Here is a 24,888-nt window from a genome sequence, read left to right on the forward strand (position 1 = left end):
CACGAGACTATAGCAGACAAACTGCAGTTTCTCAGTATCCCCACCAACCACTGGAAGCCTGGCATTTCCTTTACGCATCCGAGCCTGTGTGGGAGCGTGATGCAATAAACTGAGAAGGAATGCTGCATCTGTAACGACTTCGGCGAGGTCTGCGTGTTAAAGAGCAGACAGGGCCACCTACACAGGAAGGGAAGCGGTCGCAGGCTTTAAAATGGTGACGGCGTGGTGTTTGGCCAGAGCGATAGGCGCGGTAGGCGTAATGGGAGCCGGAGAGGGGCAGTAGGCAGCAGCGGCAGGGGATGCTGCGTGCTCCGTGGGCGCGCGGCGTGGGCCTCGGCGGCCAGCCTACCTGCTGGCCTTCGCTCCCCGCTGCCGCTCCCCCCACCTGGCGGGCGGCCGGCGGCGCAGACACCGGAGAGAAGAGAAAGCAGTGGCGCGCCGCTCTCCGGCCTACCTGCACTCCGTGAGTACCGCAGCGCGCCCAGCCTTTGTCTCGCCACTAACCACCTGCCACACACAATAACAACCCCCTCCTACAAACCAGAACCTCCGCGCCCGGCTTACACCTGTGTCATTTCAGCGAACCGTCTACAACTTTCCACATTCTGTTGCTCGTGCTAACGCTGTTAACGACTTGCCTACCAGTTGTTAATCGTCCTGAATTACCACTATTGGACTGGAACTAGAAGTGTGGGACCGACGGCAGACGTACTATCGCGCAGAAACGACAATCGTATCCGTGTGTGGGAGCGATTAGGTGCAGCGTCGGCCGTGCCGGAGTTCGCAGTTGTGGCGAGCCCTGTTTCGTATGGGCGGTACCACCTCGAGTGCGAAGTGCGAGCGCGAACTTCGTCCGTTGTCGGATTTTCCCGTAGTCCGTTGTTTGCGCTCGGCTCGGCTTTTGTGCTGTGAAACAGACCGTGACCCTGTGGACAAAGCGACAAAAGTTATTATGCGGCGTTGTGTGTACGTGCGTGTGCATTTGTGTGCGTCTGTTCTTTGCATCCGGCGTTCCGGAGCCGCGGGCAGATGGCACCGGAGTTTCATATCGCTAAGCGATACAGAATACAAAATTCGTTTCATCTGATAAAAATACCCTCTGACTGATGCGTGAGTGTTTCTGCATTGCTGAGCTCTGTCAGCTGCACGTTTGCTTCGTTAATCTGTCCATTGTTTGTGATACGATAATGGGACGCTTGCGTGTTAATGACTGTGGAAAACCGCCTAAAAAGCAGACAATGCTCTCGAGCCACGCTTATGTTTCATATTCATCAAGTGAGGAATTCATTTATCATCCTCGGGTTCCTGGAAAAATGACGGCGTCATTTTGCATAGAAATTACTTATTTATCTGATAGTACTGCATATTTTACTCATCTCTCTCTTGGTATTCATTCGAAATTGTGTAACAAACTTGTAGTGAGTTACAAACACCTAAAGAAAATGACTTAAGGTATATAAGAGACTAACTGATCTTGGTTTCAAGTATTTAAACCACACGTGTTTCGCTTTGTTTCAACCCAGTATTTACAAGTAGGAAAATAGCAAAAAACACATCAAAAGACAACACGGCCGTACATTCGAATTAAAAGGCTCACGAAGCACACAAATAGCGCGATATGTGCCAAAAAATGTATCAGTTCACAAACTTTAAGATAATTTATTATGTAAAACCGTTTGTTGAAATTTAGCCACATGCGTCCGGTGTAAATGAACAGAAGTAAACTCTGATTACCTGTTTAAGGATTTTCTTAAAAACCTTTGATGTAACAACTATCTGTGGGTGATGTCCACGCAGATGATGATGTTATTTTCAAAATGATGCATTACAGAGTCGAATCCAGGATTTTGGTCGCGGACGGGCGAAGCTCATAGAAATTTTGTATCACTGTGCCGTCTCAAAATTGAGCAAACGAGGATGTTTTCTTAATCTATTATAATACCATCTACAATGGCGAGACTTTTAAGTCTGAAAGCTATGTTGCAAAGAATTTTTTTCTTCTCTTTCGAGATTAAGGAGGAAGAGTTGTAGGTCTGGGGGGGTGGGGTGGGGGGAGCTGCAGCCCCAACACACCCCCTAACCACCCCCCCCTCCCCCGATTTGCCTCTGCTGCATTGTATTCTAGGATTATGAGAACGACAACTTGATAGCTAAAATAGTTTACTTAAAGTAAAGCTGCAATAGCATAACTTTTGGATATATTTACCGGTTACAACTGGTTTCCGAGGTCGTGCTCCATCAACAGTAAATTTATGTCGTAAGCTCGAAAAATTTTGACCATATGAAGGATAGAATTATTTGTAGCAAATAATACTGAAGTGAGCCTAATAACAGAGTTCCACTATTAAATAGCTTTTGTTTCAGTAACAAAATGGCTCTGAGCACTATGGGACTCAACTGCTGTGGTCATAAGTCCCCTAGAACTTAGAACTACTTAAACCTAACTAACCTAAGGCATCATACACATCCATGCCCGAGGCAGGATTCGAACCTGCGACCGTAGCGGTCGTGCGGTTCCAGACTGTAGCGCCTTTAACCGCTCGGCCACTCCGGCCGGCCTTTTCAGTAACAACTACGACCAAAAAAAAGTTAGTTATTTTAGAAAATAACATATCAAAATAATAAGAGTTATTTCCAGCTTTTATATAATGTTTACAGAGAGACAAGATAATGACTGTAGTGATGGAAATGTGCGTAGGCTTGGGACGTGATATAATGTGACGGAGCTGCGCTCGCTACGTGGGTGGTGGGCCTTTCCTGACAAGTCCGAATTAGCAGCAAACGGGACTGCAGCGCGAGGATGTGTGTAGAGGAGACGCTGCTGTCTGCTCATGTCATTGGCCGTCGCTGACCTGGAATGCCGTGGTTCGGCACCGTATGTGACAGCGTCGCAGGGAAACTTGTTCCTGCATGTTAGTTTTTCGCACGTCAACAGCTGAACTAGACGAAGGTGGCGCAGTTACTCGGACGTGAAAATACTCGTATAATCCCACGCCCAGCACTTGCCTAGGACGGCCTCGAGACACTCCGCAGTGTTTTGCTACGGGTCCACCGTTTCACTGCCGCGCCTTTGAATTCGGAGAGAGAAAACTAGTGGCGCTGCTTTCGAATTCTCCACCTGTTCCGAATCTCGCGAGAAACAACAAAATGTATTGCCTTGTGGAAGTTGTCGTAATACTGGAGGGCACAGGTTGCTGTAAAAATACATTTATTCACAATTATTTAGAATGTAAGAATATTCTCAAGCTCGTTCCAGATCACAGGTGGTCTACGTGACATTGAGAATTACAGTTACGCGACAATGGTTTCTCTGTATTTTCTGTGAAATATGTATGCTAATTTTGGTATAAAAAATGTTTCTGCTTGTACATTTCTTCAGAGTGAAAATGGTCTCGTTATAAGATAAAAATGGAACTACCACTACGGTGGCACTGCTTGTACATTTCTTCGGAGTGAAAATGGGCTCGTTATAAGATAAAAGTGGAACTACCACTACGGTCGCAGGTTCGAATCCTGCCTCGGGCATGGATGTGTGTGATGTCCTTAGTTAGTTGGGCTTAAGTAGTTCTAAGTTCTAGGGATTGATGACCTCAGATGTTAAGTCCCATAGTGCTCAGAGCCATTTGAACAATTTTTTGGAACTACCAACGTACAAATTTAGTATTACGTTTATTCTGTGCTGTCTGTTGTTGTGATTGCAGGAACCAGCTAAATCAATTTACACCCATTTTCTGGACTGCAGAGGGCCACAAAGAAAGTAGTAGAATCTTAAGTAAAAAAACAAAAAAGATCGAAACGGACGCATAACAAGCGCTGGAACTATTGAGAGCTCTGTTAATCGAACGTCACTATCTCAAAAATATGAAAAGGTTTTTGGTTGTTTCTCGCGAGATTCGGAACAGGTGGAGAATTCGAAAGCAGTGCCACTAGTTTCTCTCTCCAAATTCAAAGGCGCGGCAGTGAAACGGTGGACCCGCAGCAAAACACTGCGGTTCTCACGTGGAGTGTCCCAATTGTATTGACTTACTTTAATGGTTTAATGACGCAACATGTTTCGATGTACAAACTTCATATTCATGTTTAAATGGCACTACAAAAACATTTAACAGAAGAACACATAGATATTAAAGTTGTTCGTTACTGTCTTGGCATTTTCTGTCGCCATCCTGTCGGGAAAGAGAAGGATAACCATATACGACGGGATATTCACTTCGTTTCTTTGAACGGCTGTTCATATAAAAATTTTAAATAATCACTCACTTAGTTCATGTGTAATAGCAGTCTTTTTGTGGTGTGTTCCGTTACTTCCATTGCTATCGCTCCCTGAATGTTTTTAACCACTGTTCATAAACTTGCAAGTGGTTATAGCAACAGGTAACTGAACACACCACAAGAAGACAGCTATTTCATAAGAACTAAGTGAGTGATTATTTAAAGTTTTTATACGAGCAGCAGATCACCAGACGAAGTCAATATTCTCTCTTGCTAGGTTCTCTTTCTGCACAACATGATTACAGCACATGTCACATGTCAAGACAGTAAAGAACAACATTAATATTTACTTGTACTTTTGTGAAATGATTTTGTAGTAAAATTTTAGCCTGAAGATGAGGTTTCGGCCTCGAAATATGCTGCTTCATTAAATCATTAAAGAAAGTAAACAAAATTTTGTGACTGCAGCGGTCCCTGAAAAACCTTTCCATAACTTTGGGACTGCTTTTAAAATGATTTCCGTACATGTTAAGTGGAACGTTGAAGTTTGGTTCCCATTAATCCATCTCTTCTTCAATAAACCAGTCACTAACCCATAGGTTGGTTTAAAGATTACAGTGTCTTGCTAGCCATGAAAAAATTATAGACGTAATTCCGTTACGTCCCGTGGATTTGCAACAGTTGTAATGGGGACCTACAGTTCAACTAGGAATCCGTACAACGAAAAAATTTCGTATTTACCACGTACGCAAAGAACTCGCAGACACGAACGTTTTATCAACTGACAGGAAAAGTGTCCACGAAAGGCTAGGGATACAATCGCTAGCCTTTGGAAGGAAGGAAGAAAGATACTAAGTGTTTAAGAGACGATGTCAGTATGGGGAAGGAAATCGGCCGTTCCCTTTCAAAGAAACCATCCCGACATTCACCTGAAGCTATTACGTGAAATCGCGGAACACCTAAATTGTGGTGGGCAGATAGGGAGGGTTTCAAACCGCCGTCCTGCAGATTACAATTTATCGTTTTGCCATCTCGCTCGGTCGCAAACCTTTGGAGTGGGTATGTTATACATACAGCAACTAAGCCACGGATACATACAGACAGCAGATCCTGAACTTCCCTGTATTCGAATTTTAGGACCTACACACACAAAATGTTTCATAGCGAGTAACCCAGATTACTCTCTGCCCAAAGGATACGAGGCTGTTGTTACAAATACACCTCATATTAGCATGTCGAACGTGGCAGTACACACTCGTTAACATAGACGAGCGTAAGCAAGTCTCAGTAACTGACAGCAGTCACGAGACTGTAATACTGTACACTAGGGAATCCTTATCTGGTGATCCAGGGTGCTCTGGATGGAGGCAGATATGGCGAGTGCGGAGGGACAGATGCAGACAGCCGGCAGCGCTGGAGGGCTCGCTAAGGGCCCTGCTCTCAAAATAACTGCACCTCATTAGTGTCTCGCTGCCGACGATGCTACAACCACTGCGCTCCCTTACATATATGTTATATTGTAGTTACCACAAGCAAACCGTTCCGTGTTCTAGCTCGGGAGAGTAGTGCTAGCTTAAGAAGTGCCTCATATATCGCAGGGAGCTGATTCACAGCTGCTCCATCCATGAGCCTTTTTTACTCTGTAGTTGTCAAGCGAGCGCAGAACGTCCTATGAACCGCACTTATTTATTCTTTTGTTCTTCAGTGCGGTGATCAACAGCGCTTGCAATGGAAAGATTCGTATAGTGATCTCAGCACTGTATAATGGTTCCTATGTATAATGGTTCATATGGTACTGTTTTCATTGTCAGCTACTGTGAAAAGGGACAAAAGCGATTTATAACTGTAAACTTGATTTCCAACTCTCTAGAAAACTGCGTCCGAACGTAATTATTCGTTGTTTACAGCATATCGGTGTACCTTGCTAGGATCTTCAGTACCTTGCAGACGGTGCTCACACGATAGATGCAGTTTTATTTTTGTTATCTCACCGCACTTTCTTTCGTAAAGTCGTCATCTTCAGCTAAAGTAAAGGAAAACGTCGTTTAAGTTATATACTGTCTGATGAAAAGGATCCGGACACGCCATAATAATGCGGAATTGACCACAGGATGCCAAAAGAGGCGGACCCACCGGTATAAAAGGAGGCAGGGAGTATTGTGCTGTCAGTAGCTAAGGCCGGTATTACGCTATCAAATTTCTTTGTCCAATATCTTTGTCAAATATCTTTTTCAAAGAAATTTTGATGGTGTAATAGGAAACTTTGTCAAATGTCGTCAAATATTTGATCAAATCTACGGCTTCGCTGTAGATTTGATCAAAGAAGTCGCTTTTCTTCTGTTCAGTGCAATGTGACATATTACCACATGGAGCGCTAGCAACGCTGCAGCGTTCTGTCATCTGTAGTGTTTTTATAAACATTGCCGGTAAATACAATTGGTTTTACCGATAACTATAAAATTAATAGAGTTGTATGAAGCTGATGAGGCGTTTAACAACGTGAGGCACCCTGCATACAAAAATAGATTAAGAAGATTGGAGACCTGACCTAACCTAACCTAACTCTCTCCTGTAGCAAGGAATCGGGTGAGTATTGTGCTTTGTGATATGAGGATACACTTCACTGAGCACATACAGAAATGTATGCTCATCCATTCATAAGTAACTGATGTACGACTTAACGTCCTCCACTATAAGCTCACGTAACAAGTATTGTTGAATGCTTTTATCGTGTCATCGTAAAACCCACGGCTTCACCCAGGTACGTTTCCTTTTTTCCCCCCGCTTCTCTTCCGCATGTGCACACAGTGCAATTGTGGCACATGCAACAGGTGCAGTTAATAACTGGTTGTTGTTGTGAGCCATCTTGAACTTTAACGAAAAATATGATGACAGTGTAATACCCCTTTTTAGCCCCACGTCAAAGATCTTTGTCAAATAAATTTGACGAATATTTGATCACATCTTTGATCAAATCTTTGACAAAGAAATATGATAGTGTAATACCGGCCTTAAGCAGTAACAGCAGAATAGATGGGTCAGGAGAGCTCAGTGACTTCGAACGTGGACTAGTCGTTGGATGTCACCTGAGGGACATCTCAACCCTTCTAAAACTGCCCAATTCGACTGTTGGTGATGTGACTGTGAAGTGGAAACGCGAAGGAACGTCCACGGCTAAACCAAGACCAGGCAGGCCTCGTGCACAGATGAACAGGGATCGTCGAACATTGCAGTATTGGTTGCATAAAATCGCATGAAATCAGCGGAAGGAATCACTTGTGAATTCCAAAGTGAGCGCAGTGATTGTGCACAGGGAATTCAAAAGAATATGGTACAATCGCAGAGCAGCTCTTCGTAAGCAACACATTTATGTATTCAATGCTAAGCGACGCTTGAAATGGTGCAAACAACGACGCTACAGGACAGTGGATTACTGGGAACGAGTGATTTATAACGTTACCTGCCGCCATATGTAGTGCCAACAATGAAGTGCGGGAGAGGTGGTGCTAGGTAGGGAAGAGTTTTTCGTGGCTTGCGTGCAATCTCCTGATTTCGCTTAAGGAACCATAGTGGAAGTATATTAACACATTTTACAGTATTGTGTGCCACGTATAGTAGAGGAATAGTTCGGAGACTATGATTGTTTGTATCAGCATGAGAATGCACCCTGTCGCAAAACAGCTTCGGTGAGGCACTGGTTTGTGGATAATAACATTCCTGAAATGGACTGACCTGCACAGAGTCCCGACTTAAGCCCCGTGAAACACGTTTGGAATGAGTTAGAATGTCAGTTTCACTCAGGACTCCAGCGTCCAACATCACTTATTTCTATGGCTTGGCTCTTGAGGAGAATTGGCGACCATTCGTCTACTGACATTCAGACACCTCAATGAAAGTGTCCACAGCAGAGTTGAAGCCGTCATTAAGGGAAAGAGTGGATTCATCCCATATTAATGTCCGCTAATAGCTGTCCGGATACTTTCGATCAGACAGTGTATGTCCGCCAACGTGTAAATGTTGTTTTGTGTATTTTAACTTTTTTTACTTGTGAGTATGAAGCGGAAAAACAAGAAATAAGCTAGGTGGATGTGGGAAAGCCGTCTGGAACTGCTCTCGGGTTTGCAAAAAAAAAAAAAAAAAAAAAAAAAAGCTCTGAGCACTATGGGACTTAACTGCTTTGGTCATCAGTCCCCTAGAACTTAGAACTACTTAAACCTAACTAACCTAAGGACATCACACACATCCATGCACGAGGCAGGATTCGAACCTGCGACCGTAGCGGTCGCGCGGTTCCAGACTGTAGCGCCAAGAACCGCTCGGCCACTCCGGCATCGGGTTTGCATCACAGACCATCTGTTGTTAGCCAGGTGTATGGATTCAATCCGACACACAACACTCTCTCAAACTAGCGCACTAAGCGGTACGATAGGCGACCAGGTCACGTTTAATTATTGGTAGTTACTGCTTAAAAAAAAAACAAAAAGAAAACGCTTGATATTGTGTCCACAATTTTGTGTATATATAAAAAGGATTGTAACCTGATTCGCAATTTTTCTGAACATAGCAAATTGCCCACAACATTTTGCTGCATACTGGCTGATAATTTAGTATCTAGCGGATCGTATTACTGAAGAAACTTTGATTCCCTCTTGTTACGTCCGCCACGGAAAATAGCTTGCAACAAATTATATTTCTTCCGTGCCCTTATTTATTTGTCAAATGAACTTATGCAACATGTTTCTAGCCAATATGACACGGGATGAAATTTTGGTATGCTCATTGACAGCCAAAAACCGAATAAATTCGGCCCTGTGCAAGAAACTCTATAAAACCTGTAAATTTATGTCACACGGGAACATTGTTGATATAAATCAACGATTAAAGCTTCGGTCTAGTATATTATTTCCAAAAACAGTTCATTTGTGATTATAGCTCGTGCTCCAAGACCTAAGTTACTTCAAGATGCCAAATTAGATTATTTATTAATTTATATGTTTCTGAGGTGCTTGCTACTGCATTCTTTGGCTCAGAGTTCACAATTCATTGATAATGACTAATTAGAAGAGTTCTAAGACGGTTGCCAATTGACCTTATCGCAAATGTTTCTAGCTAACATCGTGTCCGTCTACCAACGTTAGTTATTCCAGCAGGAACAAGGGCAGAATCAGCAACTGCTGTGCAGGGAAGGCATCAGTGTGCCGGACAAGAAGTGATTCCACGTTGTAAGTGGGACGAGAAATGTTCTGAAGGAAGAGCACACTCACAAATAGCAGCTTGTGCTCCCCGTAGCCAAGACCGTCACTCACATTCAAACACACCACACCATCAAATCTGGTATTTCAATCTTAAATATTCTCTCGAACATAACAATGAAATAACATGTAAGGGACCAATCAGTGTAAACGAATAGGAGCCAGACATCGACAACGTGACTGGTAGCCAGCATGCTCACAATTGGTTATCCAACCGTGATCGGTGATGCCTCAGGCATCGGTGGTTCAGGGTCACGTTTACGAGATTTAATCTAAACGAGCAATGCTCACGATGCAGGGCTGCAGAGGATCACAACGGCTACCCACTGCGGGTTCTCTCAACAGCAACTTCAGGGAAGTTTCAAATGCCAAAGCTACTCTACTGCATACACACTCAAAGTGCATACGTTTTCGTCGCTTCACAGCAGGAAACGCTTCATCTCTGTTACCTGGTAACCATGCGTGTCATCGGCGGGTTGTCTTCAGTCGAAACAGTCTTACATTTCTTATAAACTCTTCAAACGTCTACGATTTAATACCACCGCACGGAGACGATGGAACTTCATTTTATAGAAGATTCATAAACTACTTATTACGTTGTTAGGTCTGAACTTTTGACATATTGTTTGGTTTTTATGGTATCAGTTAATGTCGCAGTTACTGTCTATTGCAGTTGCTTTGTCCAGTAATGTAAACTGGAAGATCTTACCTCTATGATTTTTAAGTGTTGCCTACGATTAGTCGCAGTCCAGTTACTTCTTTCCTCATTCTTTTTAACAAAACAGAAAACACAATAATTAGAGCAACAGTTAAAATGAAATAACATTTCACCAGGGTGTTTGCAAAGGGCATTGGGTTTAATAGTCATGTAGTAATAACTTTTAAATAACTGTAGCGCAGAGCAATTCTACGCGAGGACTGACCTAGCTTGGTTGCCTTCCACAACTGATGTTGAAGAGCTATACAATTGTGTATTTTGTTGCGATTCGTTCAAAATTTCTGTTACCTGCCATGGCATTGTCTTAAGAAGTCACTATACTATTTTAGATGCGTTATTTAAGTGGCCCACTGCTCAGCAATTTTTCCAGCTATTCCTAGCCACGTGATGGCACTGTTACGAAATTAAACTTGTATTTGAGAGGAGCTACGTTCAAACTACCTTCCGGACATACGAATTGAAATTGTATATAAAAAATGTAAACTCCGTCCGCAGGCCCTGGCGGACACAGTGGTACCGACCGGCCGCCATGTCATCCTCAGCCCACAGGCGTCATCGGATGCGGATATGGAGGGGCATGTGGTCAGCACACCGCTCTCCCGGCCGTATGTCAGTTTCAGAAACCGGAGCCGCTACTTCTCAATCAAGTAGCTCCTCAGTTCGCCTCACAAGGGCTGAGTGCATCCCGCTTGCCAACAGCGCTCGACAGACCAGATGGTCATCCATCCAAGTGCTAGTCCAGCCCGACAGCGCTTAACTTCAGTAATCTGACGGGAACTGGGGCTACCACTGCGGCAAGGCCGTTGGTGAAATTGTATGTGGTTTTCTTAAATTCACTCCAAAAAAATTTCAGGATGGTTTGCTCAACATTCTCAAAGCCAAGTCTTCTCCCGTACCATTGTCAATCCGAGCTAAAACTTCATCTGTAATGACCAAGAAGTCGATCGACGGGACGCTAAACTCTAATTTCGTTCCTTCGTTTGCTTCCTCTATGACAACTGTCCAGCAATTGTGTACGGGTTACTGCTGTCAGTGTACGAGAAATGTTAAGGATTAAAATATAAATCTTTCTACTGCAAGTTGCTAGTGGGTTCTACTTTTATCTCTCTCATCTTGCCAGTGGAAGCTCATCGTGCGGGAAATAATTTAAGATTGGGGTTTAACGTTCCGTCGACGACGAGCTCAAGACTTAGCACAAGCTTGGAGTGGGAAAAGTTGGAGAAGCAAATTAGCTGTGCCATTTGAAAGTAACTATCCCGTCATTCGCCTTAAAAGACCTAATTTACGGACAACCAAAATCTGGATGGATTAGAGCCAACATTCTCTCAAATTCGACTTCACTGCGCCACCCACCTCGGTCAAGCGTAAGAAGGTATCAGAAATAGCACGCCAGTTTATCTCTCATTATACAGAATATTAATCTTATTTCTCCTCTGCTATGCATACTTGTAAAATGCAGTTGCACAACAAACCTATAGAGAATCGGAACCACTAGTGCCCTGATTTTACCAAGCTTGTTGGGGAACTCGGCCACACCGTCCGTAGGAAAGTACGTTAGTGTTCTGAGTCGACATGCTGGTAGGCAGTTAGATTCCGGAGGTAAAACAAAACTTCATCGCTAGAATATGACCTAAAAAAGGAGAGATTTGACGGAATGCTGTTATTTGTCACGATAATGTCCGTCAGTGTCTTGAATTACATTCCCAACCCCTCTGCAGTGGCTTATGAATTGACAATGTAAGATATTGTATGTGCTGCTTGAGGATCTGCCGACAGGCTATTTGCAGAAATGGTTCTCGGGAGAAACATCGGAGGTCTTTGTGAAATCCTCGCAATAGGTCATCTGCGCCGTTGACCGGCATCTTCAGGTGCGAAAAACACAATGCTGTGCAATGACTCGAGCTCCTACGTATGCCAGAGTCTCCCGAGACACATTTCTGCAACTAGTCCGTCGGAAAAGCATCAAGCAACACATCCTGTACCTGTACTGGGAGAAGATGGTGAAAGAAGTGAATAGGACTGGTTAACTTCAGAATAAGAAGAGCTGAGTTCTGTGTGCCTTTACGTTCTTATTAAGATGCCTAGATCTGCGAGTTATTCCGAGTTTCACTAGCCAGACGCACTTTATAAACTCTGAAGTCGCCAGCAGAGTTAACAATCGAGCACGTCACGTATTGGTGCGAGAGGATTCGCCACACTCTGCAGGAATTGGACCTCGTATCTAGAGATTTATTAGCGCTTCATCTGAAGATTTCGTCTAGACTTTTTGGACGTGGCTAGATAGCACTTCTTGAGCGTTCTCAGACAGTCTAAGACAGAACGTCAAATTGAAAAGTTTCAAGGCTTCAGAGACCATTTACCGCAAGAAGTAAAGTTGGAAGACAAACTAGTAGACGGACGGTGTGCAACCTAGGGGATTTGGAGAAGGGTCTGGAATTCGCGGTCATCTCGAGAATACAATCCGTTCTGGACATCATTAGCTCTGTCGAGCAATGATTCCCGAAACTGCTCAGAGACCCTGTCGAGGAGATCCGGCGGGAGACTTGCTGTGCTGTGACACGGGTGTCAGCGTCCAAGAAAATCTCTGCTGCAGGGAGGTCAGTACTTCGATCCCTACGCGAGTATCTCGATATTGTGATCTTACTGACGGACAAAGGCAACATAACTGTCATCATCTCCATACCGATGTACTTAAACAAAATGAACCAGCTACAGTACGACTCTGCGTATCGTGTAATAATAGGTATGTCCTGTTCTTCATGTGTGAAAATACACCTCTACTGTTTTCATGATGTATTTATTAGATCGTCCGCTATAGTTTACGAGACTTATAACTTTTCGTATGCTCTCAGATCAATTTACGAATAAGCTCCAGGTTGTCTGTCTATCCCTGAGTAAGAGCATGTATGATATGGTCTCAGAGAAAGATAATGCTGCTTCTGAAGTTAATTTTAATTTTCAACAGGCGATGTCGAGGGATGCTAAAAGGTGCAAACAGCAATATAACGTGAAGAATTTTGGGAGTCGACCGTAAAAACATCGATGAAGTTCGACCGCGTGTCCTTTAGATAAGCTCTCACTACTAGTCATCGACATTTCCTTGTGTGTTTGCAGAAATCAAAATTTGTTACTGTGACGTCGGACAGTTTATTTCAAAATTCGCATAAAATTATAGAAGGTCTTATACTGTAAGCATTTTGACATGATCCTTGTTGCATAGATTCCTTTACACCTTATAAACTAGTGGTAATATATTCAGCAGACCTCAAGAATCAAACATATAGGAGAGCGATTGGCAGGCTTTAACATAAAAACTACTTAGGCAGGCGTCCTTTGCGCAGTATACTCATTACATGAGACCAGTGCATCATTAGACGTGCTCCTCGAGCTCCTAACAAACATGTGTTAACTACAATTTAACTGATTGTTACGAGACGAGGAAACAACTGCGAGCCGCATTTACTTGAAGTAATACGCTGCTTCTGTCTATAATGACCTAATGTTAGAATACTCCTTTCGCAAAATAGCATTCTACCTAAAGCCATATGATGTATTTTTAGAATATTCCCGTTTATTTCATACACAAATATGGCCGTATGTCTTGCCGGCTCTTATTGATCTGTTTTTACTTGCCAGTATTCTGTTAGATTCCTTGTCATTGCTTTTGTCTGACAGACTACCAGAAGATTAATTTTCACGTTGAGGTCTATAGCTGTTACACATCTGCGTTTTTACAGACGATTTAATACCACTCCTTGCCCCGTCAAAGTCTTCATATAAACTACTGGCATATCCATTAGCACGTTTGGTCAAAGTTGCAGTGGCAGAGTTCAACAACTCTGCTTGTACTGCTCACTACTAATAACCAGGTCGCTTTACTTAGCTTTGTTCCTTCACCAGCTGATGTAATAGAGAACGCTGTCTCGTTGTTTGTTGTGGTCTCCCAAACTTTTGTTGTTGTCATTCAGGACTCAAACCCGGCCACAGTTGTACGATCTCCACTGGGTCCACCAAGCGAGATGGCTCAGTGGTAAGACACTGGACACGCATTCGGTAGGATGGCGGTTCAGTTCCCCGTCCGACCATCCAGATTTGGGTTTTCAGTGGTTTTCCTAAATTGTTGACGCAGATTCCGGGGTTGTATCTCTGAAAAGTACGCAGCCGATTTTAAGCCAGCCTTCCGAAATCAGAGCAAGTGCTCCGTGTCTAGTGACATAGTCGTCTGTTAAACCATAAATTTCCTTTCTTCTTTTCTTCCCATTAGGTCTCTTTAGTAACAGCGCTGCAATCGACTAATATGGACGTTTCCCAAAATGCTGATTGTGCAGTTGTATAATACAGCTGGAAGTTGTACCATATGTGCTTCCATATCAAAGCACAAGCTGTGACATAGACGTCATGTGCTCAGTATCTCTTCTTCCAGCTCCGCTAATTGTTGCTCACACTGTGGAGACTTCAAGATTGTGAGTACTTTCTTTACCTAAGGAATAATTAGCGCACGCTGCAACGTGATGCATATACGATGTCGGTACTCCACAACAGCTGGAAGAGAAGTAGAATTGATAAGGCAGCAAGCTACCGACGTCCTAGACGTTGACTAGCAACGTCCTACACGTTTCCTATGCCTCAAAACAGCACTACCACGGGGCGTGGACATAAAAAGAGGAACAATCGGCTATTTTCTGTAAGGAGGCTCTCAGCACCAGCGGGGGTGACGTCAAGTGTGGCGCAAGCGAGCGTAATGTCCGCATCAGACGTGACGTAGCAGCATTATCACGCAACTTTCTCGAACGATGCCGTCATATTCATAAAAGTATTACAGAGAAACACGGTAAATGGTATCAGAACTGGGAAATTAAAGGTTCTAAAGTCAGTTAAAGGAAAATAAGTGCGTGCAACTACATTATTAACACGCGACTGCAAACTGAGTCGTCAAAGAATTGGCCGAAACATTGAAACCGATTCACATAGTCTCGAGAGACGTGTTTCGAAGTGTATTTCATTCTTCATGGTTAACGTTTCGGGATATTTCCCTAATTTAATACAAGTCAGTTCCAGATCGTACTGGAAAATTAGATTTTTTTAAAAACCTTTTGCCTTTGTGGTTCTTGGTCAATTTTGTTGTGCTTTAAGTTTTCTGTTTCAGTTACTATGTAGGAGTATGCATTCTTCCTACACAAAGGCTGCTTTTTCATTCCCGGCGGGGTCAGGGATTTTCTCTGCCTCGTGATGACTGGGTGTTGTGTGCTGTCCTTAGGTTAGTTAGGTTTAAGTAGTTCTAAGTTCTAGGAGACTGATGACCATAGATGATAAGTCCCATAGTGCTCAGAGCCATTTTTTGCTTTTTCATTAATGAACAGCATACAGGTTTGACAGTGTGGACCAGCATAAAAAAAATAATTGTGGTGAACTGTTCGACAGACTTTACTGCTAAACGTCAAAATAATATAAATGTTTAAGTTTTAGAGAACAGTAACAGGCAACAGCCAAAGGACTGCACCCACTGTTTAACCCGGGTTGTTCAATTATTAGAAAAAAAAATGGTTTGATGTCCTATGGTTCAAGCTGTGTTTGCTACGTAGTACCAGTCACACCAAACTCAACATATATCAATAACAGCCATATTTTATTAGTGACGGTCTGTAGCGGAGAGCAGAACGTAGAAGAAAAAAAAATGGAAAAAAAACGCTTCAGTACAGACATGAACAAGTGTACTTTTCCTCTCTTCCTTCCATCCCTAATGGATAGTGTTAAAATATATATCGTTGCGTTTCAAAAGAAACTTAGATGCTACTGCTTTTAAAAAAAATAAAAAAAAAACAAAAGTTAACGTTACATACGATCAACTGAATGTCAAAGATAAATATAAATTAATTCAGTTCTCGGTTTCAAGTATTTCAGTTCTGTCAAAAAAAACAAAAGTTGACGTTACATACGATCAACTGAATGTCAAAGATAAATATAAATTAATTCAGTTCTCGGTTTCAAGTATTTCAGTTCTGCCTTTTGAACGGTAAAAAATTAAGCCAGAAGGGTGAAGAGCATTCACCTCTATTGAGACAGTACATGTAGAGTCGAGTGTTTACAAAATCAAAAACCGATACACCTGTCGCTTTTAACGTGAATTATTTAATTCTTTAGTGAAGGCGACAAGTTTCGTCGGTCACAGATGAAACGCGGATTGGCGACATGTGAGTGTTGCGCACGTTATACCCAGAGTAGTGCAGATGAGCTCCTCTCGCAGTCGTATGGTCAGAAGAAATGCCCGGGAGGATGCAGTAACGCTAAGCCCATTAGAATGCCGGCAGCGGATGCGGCGAGAGGTCACCTGATCGGTATTCAGCCCATGGCATCCGCGCTGTAGCAGTCGCTGCCAAGTCATACGCTCGCACATGACAACTTTCCGTCACCGCAGAGAACCTAAATAATTTCTAACTCTGCTGTGGCTTGCATTTCCAAGACCCGGTAATTGGAAACTGTGTTCAAAATAATACTCAGATGAAGAGAGACGTATATTCAGAGTCATCTGATTAATCCAACTGTATGACATTTGTCGATAAATAAACATGTACAATGTGTGCTGGTATGAGCATAAAAGTTACGATTTCGTCAATTGAGTTTATGGTATACTGTCTAATTTCACGAATTTATCTCTAAGCCTTCCGTGATTACGAAATATTGTGAACGGGTGTAACGCCAAGGAAAGCATGAAAGCTATTTTTCCTGTTTGTGATTGCATAACAAGCATTTTGAGAACAAAAAATAGTGGGTTGTTTAAGTATCGGCTCTAACTGTAGAAACCCTTTGGACAACTGCCGAACAGAATACTATTATTATGCTTAAATTTTCTCGATTCTAGGTTGCTACTGCCATCTATTCTGTGTACATTCATGAAATATCATCATAACTGCATCCACATCTACACACCGCAAGCCACATTACGGGCCGGAAGCGGTTCTAGGCGCTTCAGTTCGGAACCGCTCGACTGCTACGTTCGCAGGTTCGAATCCAGCCTCGGGCATGGATGTGTGTGATGTCCTTAGGTTAGTTAGGTTTAAGTATTTGTAAGTTCCAGGGGACTGACGACGTCAGATGTTAAGTCCCATAGTGCTCAGAGCCATTTTTGAACCACTTTACGGTGTGTGGTGGTATTTTTGGTATTGCTATATGTTCCCTTCTTTCCTGTTCCATCCGAAATGGTGTGCGCGTAAAATGACTGTTCGTATCGCTTTTCTGTAATTTTTTGGTCGTGATCATTTTTAAAGACATATGTGGGAGAAAGTAAAATGCTGCCCGACTCTTCGAACTTAAACTCTCGAAACTTCAACAGTAAACCTCTCTGTGACGCACAACGCCTCTCTTGCAGCGTCAGCCACTGGAGTTTGCTGAGCATCTCCGCAACACTCTCCCGCCGAGTAAACGATACCGCGAAGAAACGCGCCGCTATTCGTTGAATTTTCTCTATTAAACCTGCTTGGTAAATGTCCCAGACTGATGAACAGTACTCGAGAATCGGTGGGACGACTGTTTTGTAAGTTACTTTTTTCTTAGATGAATTACATTCCCTTGCGATTCTCCCAATGCACCTACTTTGCCTACTATTTTATTTGTTTAAGTGATCGTTGCACTTTAGGTCAGAGTAGATAGCTATTTCTAGGTATTTTACGGGAAATTACTGTTTCTAGTGATTTGTCGGTAATAGCGAAATCCAACAGTAGTGGACCTCTTCGCTTTTTTGTGCGCAGTACGTTACATTAACCTAGGTTCAGGGTCGACTGGCAGTTCCTGCGCCAATCGTCGATCCTCTGCGTGCCTTCCTGCATTTTGCTTGTCTTCTTGCTTTGCGTCCTTCCTATATACAACAGCATCGGCGGGGAATAGCCTCACGGAACCTCCAACGTTATCCTCTAGATCATTAACATAAACTGTAAATAGTAGTGGCTGCATAAAAATCCTTTGGGGTTACTCTGGAAATTACTTTTACATTCGTCCACGTTACTCCGCTAAGGCCGATGATTTCAGTTCTGCCTACAAGGATGTCCGATACTCGGTAAGCTCGTATTTTGTTCACTAAACGTCAGAGTGGGACTGTATCGAGGGTCCTCCGGAAATCAAGGAAAACGGTGTCAACGTGGGAGCGTCTCTGTCTACTACACCCTGGATTTCATGAACGAACAGTGTGAGCTGTGTTTTGCAACATCTCAAACGAGTATGGCCTGCGACTTTTTCCAATCACCAGATGTCCTTCGTTTCTCCAGTGGCCGACGATAAACTTCTGCTGGAAGGGGAACAAGTTCTTTGGCATGATCTTTATAAAACTTAACATATATGTCAAACGATCCAGTTACCTTTCTGCTGTTGAGCATTTTTAGTCGATTTTCTATTCGGCGATCGCTTATCGCAATAACTGTCATTTCAGCATTCGTGTAATGATGGTAAGGAGGAACCGTTATGGTCTTCAGCGGTGAAACAATTTCGGAAGACCGAATTCAGTATTTCGGTCTTCTCTCTGTCAACTAGTTGTGGTGCCAGTGTGGTATGCATCTTTTTACCGTAGCATCATTTCTTATTGTCTAAGGGTGGTATCAAGGAAACGGCCTTGCCGCTGTGGATACACCGGTTCGCGTGAGATCACCGAAGTTAAGCGCTGTCGGGCGTGGTCGGCACTTGGATGGGTGACCATCCAGGCCGCCATGCGCTGTTGCCCTTTTTCGGGGTGCACTCAGCCTCGCGATGCCCATTGAGGAGCTACTCGACCGAATAGTAGCGGCTTCGGTCAAGAATACCATCATAACGACCGGGAGAGCGGTGTGCTGACCCCACGCCCCTCCTATCCGCATCCTCCACTGAGGATGACACGGCAGTCGGATGGTCCCGGTAAGCCACTCGTGGCCTGAAGACGGAGTGCTAAGTGTGGTATCAAATCTAGAGAGGTTTTGGTATAAATTTTAATGTAGTCATTGTCTAGTTTAACATTTCTTCATTACCATTCAATCATGACTCGGAAAAATACTGTCACATAATCAGTGGCTTTTGCAAAACTGTGGATGCAGGAATTTTTTTCATACACTTCTGTGCATTAAATGGCGAACAAATGGTCTTATGAACATTTTGCATTCCCGGCGGGGTCAGGGATTTTCTCTGCCTCGTGATGACTGGGTGTTGTGTGATGTCCTTAGGTTAGTTAGGTTTAAGTACTCGTAGTTCTAAGTTCTAGGGGACTGATGACCATAGACTATGTACCATAGTGCTCAGAGCCATTTTGAACATTTTGCATTACAAGTCAATTTGTTCCACTTTTTCAAAAGAATTTTAGCACGGCGCATCTTTTATCCCACGAAACCATTCATCAAGTCAGGATCATTCATTGCCTCATGGACGTTGGCATACTTAATGTACTTTCAGACCAGTTTTCCCTTGTGGGCACTAGTGAAAATCACACAGAATGACATCAGTTTTGTAGGGAGGATCATCAAGAGCACTGAAGCAAACAGTGACTAAGTAGAGAGTAAAAATTAATCACCGGTATACGAGTACGAAAGCGTTGTGATGAAAGAACCAGCTGGTACTGTGCAATTTATGACGGACTCTTAAGGGCTTTGACAATTCGAAGCAGGCATCGTTTCATGTGCCAGTTCCCATGGACTGCTTTTTAAATCACTCAGGCAACCACGTTTCAACACTCCCTTGAAGGAGAAACCCTCATCTCCAGAAACCCTCTGTTTGCTCTCCGAAATGGTTGCTTCCTCGCTGTAATTAATGGTGTTAATATTGGAATGTTTTTAATCAAATAAGAGTTCTTCACTGTACAAGTTATTGCAATGATCCGTGAAGGGTGTAACTTCCACTCGACATGGAGATCGTTATAGAGATCCGTGAAGTGATGGATGGCATCGTGATCTTAGAATATAAATTTTCATCCTGCGGCGAAGTTCAAGTCGAAGTATACAGATGACAGCTTTTCCCTTTATTAAATATCTGTAGCCACAATATAATCCGACACTTCGCCTGAAGACGACGGATACGCAATCCATTGAAACGTTTCGACTAGAAAATGACGCCACTCGGCTGATAACCCGTGAAGATTTAATAGCTGAAATACGCCAAGAAAGCCTGCAATCGCATATAAGCTGGTGGAAGTTAGCAGCTTCAAAGCCTTCGCAAGGCCCCGTCTAGTTATACTCTAATAACCGACAATGACTGAGCGTAACCCGGATTAGGCAACAGATATGGTTTTAACCTTCAATTAAGGTTTGTAGTGAGCGAACTCGCGCTTTCGATAAGCTTTAAACACCATGTAAAAGATGATAAGGAACACTATAAAGCATTTGAAAGCATACCCACCAGTAAAACGTTAAGTAGTCAGAAATTCCGAAGCATAAAATATAAAAATGGCGATGGGTGTATGGACCATGAAAAGTTCACATATGGAAAAGAATCTGTCTGTAGAGAAAGAAAGAAATGAAATTACATTCCAAGTGGAAATTTAAACTGAATATCCTTCACAGATAGTTTTCACTACACCGAAATGTTCTTAGACAAATGGAAAGCGCATTGTCATTCATTCTACGCTTCGCCGGACGATTCTATCTGAGTCCTGAGCGTATGCCACAGTCCTCAGTTCATACAGAACCAGCCTCTGCAACACAAAGCCACCATCACGATCACTCCGTCCCTCCTTGCCTACAACGAGAAACAGCACAGACGACCTCTTGGATGCGAGTGAAAACAGTTACCATTGGTGTCAGGCGAACTAAAGCAAGAACGATACAATATTCTTCACTGTAGTCATACAGACTTACAGCTAAGGCGTCCGTGAGGTGTGAAGGCCATCCACGACAGGCACGTCGTCTTGGGCGTCAAGAGCCTTTCTCCTCCCCCCGCCCCGCCTCCGGAAAAAAAAATTAGAGAATAAAGTAGCACGAAACTAAGACTCTCGAAAACGACCAGAAATCACTGAACTTAGAAACTACTTTAACATGGGATGCTTCTCAGTTGCTTGCGTAAGGGCGCGTCCACGTGGACGGGCTTGCAACCTGACTGCCAACATTTCAGTCAAGGGCAGGCGAACACACACAGGCTGACCGTCCCCCTGCTGTCAACAACAATTCCAACATGTACCGTGCGTCCGCGGGTAGCATTGGCAAACCACAGGAAGTTGAGTGAGTCAAAGCAGAAAGGAAAGACGTTCCGCTAAGGGAAGGGAAAAAACAACATTAAAACTGGTTTCCCGAAAGTAGGTGGAAACGAGTGATAGAAATAGAATTTCCCTCATTCGCACACTTGTATAGCCATAATATGCAAAACGGTGTTAATATGTGTAGTGCTAATTGAAATACTGATAATTAAGAGTCTGCAATTCTATTTTATATTGTGTAAATTACGACATTATCAAAGTCATTAGGATTTGTTGCTGTTGTAGTTGTTAAATTAATTGTGTGACACAGGTACTTCTCAAATTTTCGGAAGTTTGCTTTCCAAAAGCTACATTTTTTAAATGTAATTTCACAGGCGTTATGCTAAATTCATGTATTATTCACTGACGCAAACAAATTATTATTATTAAATGGTTCAAATGGCTCTAAGCACTATGGGATTTAACATCTGAGGTCATCAGTCCCCTAGACTAACTAACCTAAGAACATCACACACATCCATGCCCGAGGCAGGATTCAAACCTGCGACCGTAGCAGCAGCGCGGTTCCAGACTGAAGCGCCTAGAATCGCTCGACCACAGCGGCCTGCTGTTATTATTACAACAAACATTTTATACACGGTAGTCAGAAACATTCTGAAAAGTTTGTAAGGATGTTGTAGGGTAGGTCGTGCTGAGAAATAAGTGTTAAGAAAAAAATTCGATACGTTGCACCATTTCCGAATAAATTAGCATTGAAGTTGGCCAGTCAGGCAGTTCCGCTCGCAAATTCTATTAGCCTGTCAGAGACGGTGTCGCGAAACGTGTTCTTCGTTTGTTTTCCTAAAACCGAGCAAGACACCTATACAAAAATTGGACATGGGACGGCAGCAAGGGTCGAACCTTAGCCAAAGGCTGAACAGCCTCGTTTGCCATCATGTACGCTATGAGAACAACTGACATTAATTATATCTGGAGATGGGGGGCACTTGAGTGGCTAATTTCAATGCTAATTAGCTCGTAAACGGCGCAATCTATGGAATTTTTTTGTTAATAATTATCTCTTTTCACGTCCTTACAAGCTTTTCAGACTGCTTCTGACCACCATGCATATTTCACGATAATTAAACAATTTATTATATTAAAACATTTTATAAGTTAGGGGCGATCAAAGGGTTTGCGTTTGAGGGCATTGTTGCACCATATATGCAGCGTAGCACGACTCCGATGCAGGTATATAAGCACCGACTTGTAGGCAAGTGATTAGTATGGAATTTGAGTCTTTCCGATGTGTGTGCGGTAAATGCGGAATCATGAAATAAGGTGGTGTTTTTTCCAAATGCGTAAAAATAAAATCAACGTGCTATTATTCTTTTCTTGGCTGCTGAAAGACAAACACCGGTAGATGTTCATCGGAAAATGAATAATGTGTACTGGGTAGCGTATCTGTCCAAAACCACCGTTGTGGATTGGTGCGCCAAGTTCAGTGCTGCTTCATGGTAACGCACGTCCCAAATCGCAAACGTAATGCAGAAGTTAGGCCAACTCAAGTGGGAGATGCTCGAGGACCCACCCTATAAGCCTGATATCTGCCAGTGCGATTATCACGTCTTGAAGCATTGAAGGATCTATGATACCTATCTGACGAGAATTTTCATCAGGCAGTTATGGACTTCTTCACACAGCTGGATACGGCGTTTTACCAAAAGAGTATCTTCAAACCTGGTGCGTCGTTGGGATGATTGTCTCAGTGCTTACGGCGATTCTGCCTGATTAGCATACCGACTCTGGACGGTACGTCCTTCGAATGGAAACGTTTTGATCGCCCCGTATATTTTATTGTTGTTATTATAAAAATCGTAGATGCACGATTGCGGCACATTAAAAGCGGGGATGATGGCAGTAGTGAATCTCGGCTCTGCATCGGGTCTATATTCGTAAAGACATGATTAGCATACGCAGTAAATAGAGCTATGAGAAGCTAGTCAACGCAAGCAAATCGTGTAAGGTGTAACAGTACGGAAGGTTAAATCGCTGCTAGAACACAATAATAATGATAAATACACTGCTACGAATAATAATGAAAATGTAACTCCTGAACAGCGTAACGATGTGCTGAATCATTTTCACCTCTAAGGCATCTTATCGTGAGCTGAGCGCAACCTTGGCACACGTCATACGAATCAGCAATCAGCTTATCTTGCAATCTGAACTGTAATGTGTCTTTGCCATATTTCACGTACGTTAGATAAGGAATGTGAGAGGTGAACGTTGCGTTATAGTACGCTTAGAAACTTCACGCTGGGCACGACTGCACGACCCACCCTTACTGGCTTAATACTAGCAGCATCCCTCAGTCGTACCTGGATAGCTCATATCGTAAGACCATTGTTCCGAAAGGCAAGATTTCTGTTTCGGGGCCCAATTTTAATATGCTAGGAAATTTCAAAACGCACTGCATTCCAGAATGAAAGATTCAGTCTCAAAATAAGCATGCCTGCCATACCTGTCCGATATCCCTTCTTCCAACAGTGCTGCCCCAGTGAAGTATTAGGAGACTTTCTGAGGAGTTTGGAAAGTGGGACAGAGCTAGGGCCTACTGACAGAATGGAAATTGTGGATGTGGCTGTGGGTGGTGCCTGATAGCACAGTCGCCAAGAGAATTGTTCGCGAAAGGGAAGGCACTGGATTTGACTACCGGTGCGGCAATTAGCTATAGGCTGCTAAGAACTTCCTAGTTTGTTACTTAGTTTCCGAGGAATGATTATTTCACATGGTTTAAGCCATAAATAATGTTTGTAAGGTATTACGTAACGTCCTCTCTTATGACGTATTGCTTGTTCACGCTCTCCCAAAGTGGTAGTGCTATTACTTTCTTTGATTTTGACCAACAGAATGCACACTTGTGAATGCTTTAGTAGTACAAATAGGTCCTTCGAAATGCCTGGCGTAGTAGAGAACGATCGATTTCTTACTGAAGTGCCGGGATGGTTCCTTTGAAAGGACACAGCCGATTTCCTTCCCCATCCTCCCATCATCCGACGGGACTGATGACCTCTCCGTTTGGTCATCTCCCTCGCCACCCCCCAACCTCAAAAATCAACCAACCAACCAATCTTATTGAGGTGTGTTATAATTAAAGACCTTATGTGTAGACGCTTCGTGCTCGAAACTGAAGCAACATCTTCAGGAAGTAGTGTGACTATCTGAAAACTTCTACAAAATCGGGACTTATCGAAGTGTGCCGAATAGTTTTAGCAACGATCAGCTTATCTTAGAATCTCAACTGTAGCGTGTCTTAGCCATATGTTGTGTACGTTCCTAGCTAGTAAAAAATGGCTCTGAGTACTATGCGACTTAACTTCTAAGGTCATCAGTCGCCTAGAACTTAGAACTAATTAAACCTAACTAACCTAAGGACATCACACACATCCATGCCCGAGGCAGGATTCGAACCTGCGACCGTAGCGGTCGCCCGGCTCCAGACTGTAGCGCCTAGAACCGCACGGCCACTCCAGCCGGCCCCTAGCTAGTAATCAGCATTTTCCGATCTCAGTGATATCAGTTGACGC

The 24,888-nt window shown here is 43.2% G+C and overlaps 1 protein-coding gene and 1 pseudogene across 1 annotated transcript in view; one reads left to right on the forward strand and one right to left on the reverse strand.

Annotated features, from left to right (window-relative positions):
• Positions 1-430: 430 nt before the first annotated feature.
• The window catches only part of LOC126183426 (KN motif and ankyrin repeat domain-containing protein 3-like), a 429,549-nt gene continuing 405,091 nt past the window's right edge, over positions 431-24,888 (forward strand). The window contains exon 1 of the mRNA XM_049925400.1: positions 431-463. The gene's annotated coding sequence lies outside the window, so the exon portion shown is untranslated. The remainder of the gene's footprint in view (positions 464-24,888) is intronic.
• LOC126186067 (5S ribosomal RNA) lies at positions 10,873-10,990 on the reverse strand (annotated as a pseudogene).

The sequence above is a fragment of the Schistocerca cancellata genome, chromosome 4, assembly GCF_023864275.1.
Source record: "Schistocerca cancellata isolate TAMUIC-IGC-003103 chromosome 4, iqSchCanc2.1, whole genome shotgun sequence".
In the NCBI taxonomy this organism is placed as follows: domain Eukaryota; kingdom Metazoa; phylum Arthropoda; class Insecta; order Orthoptera; family Acrididae; genus Schistocerca; species Schistocerca cancellata.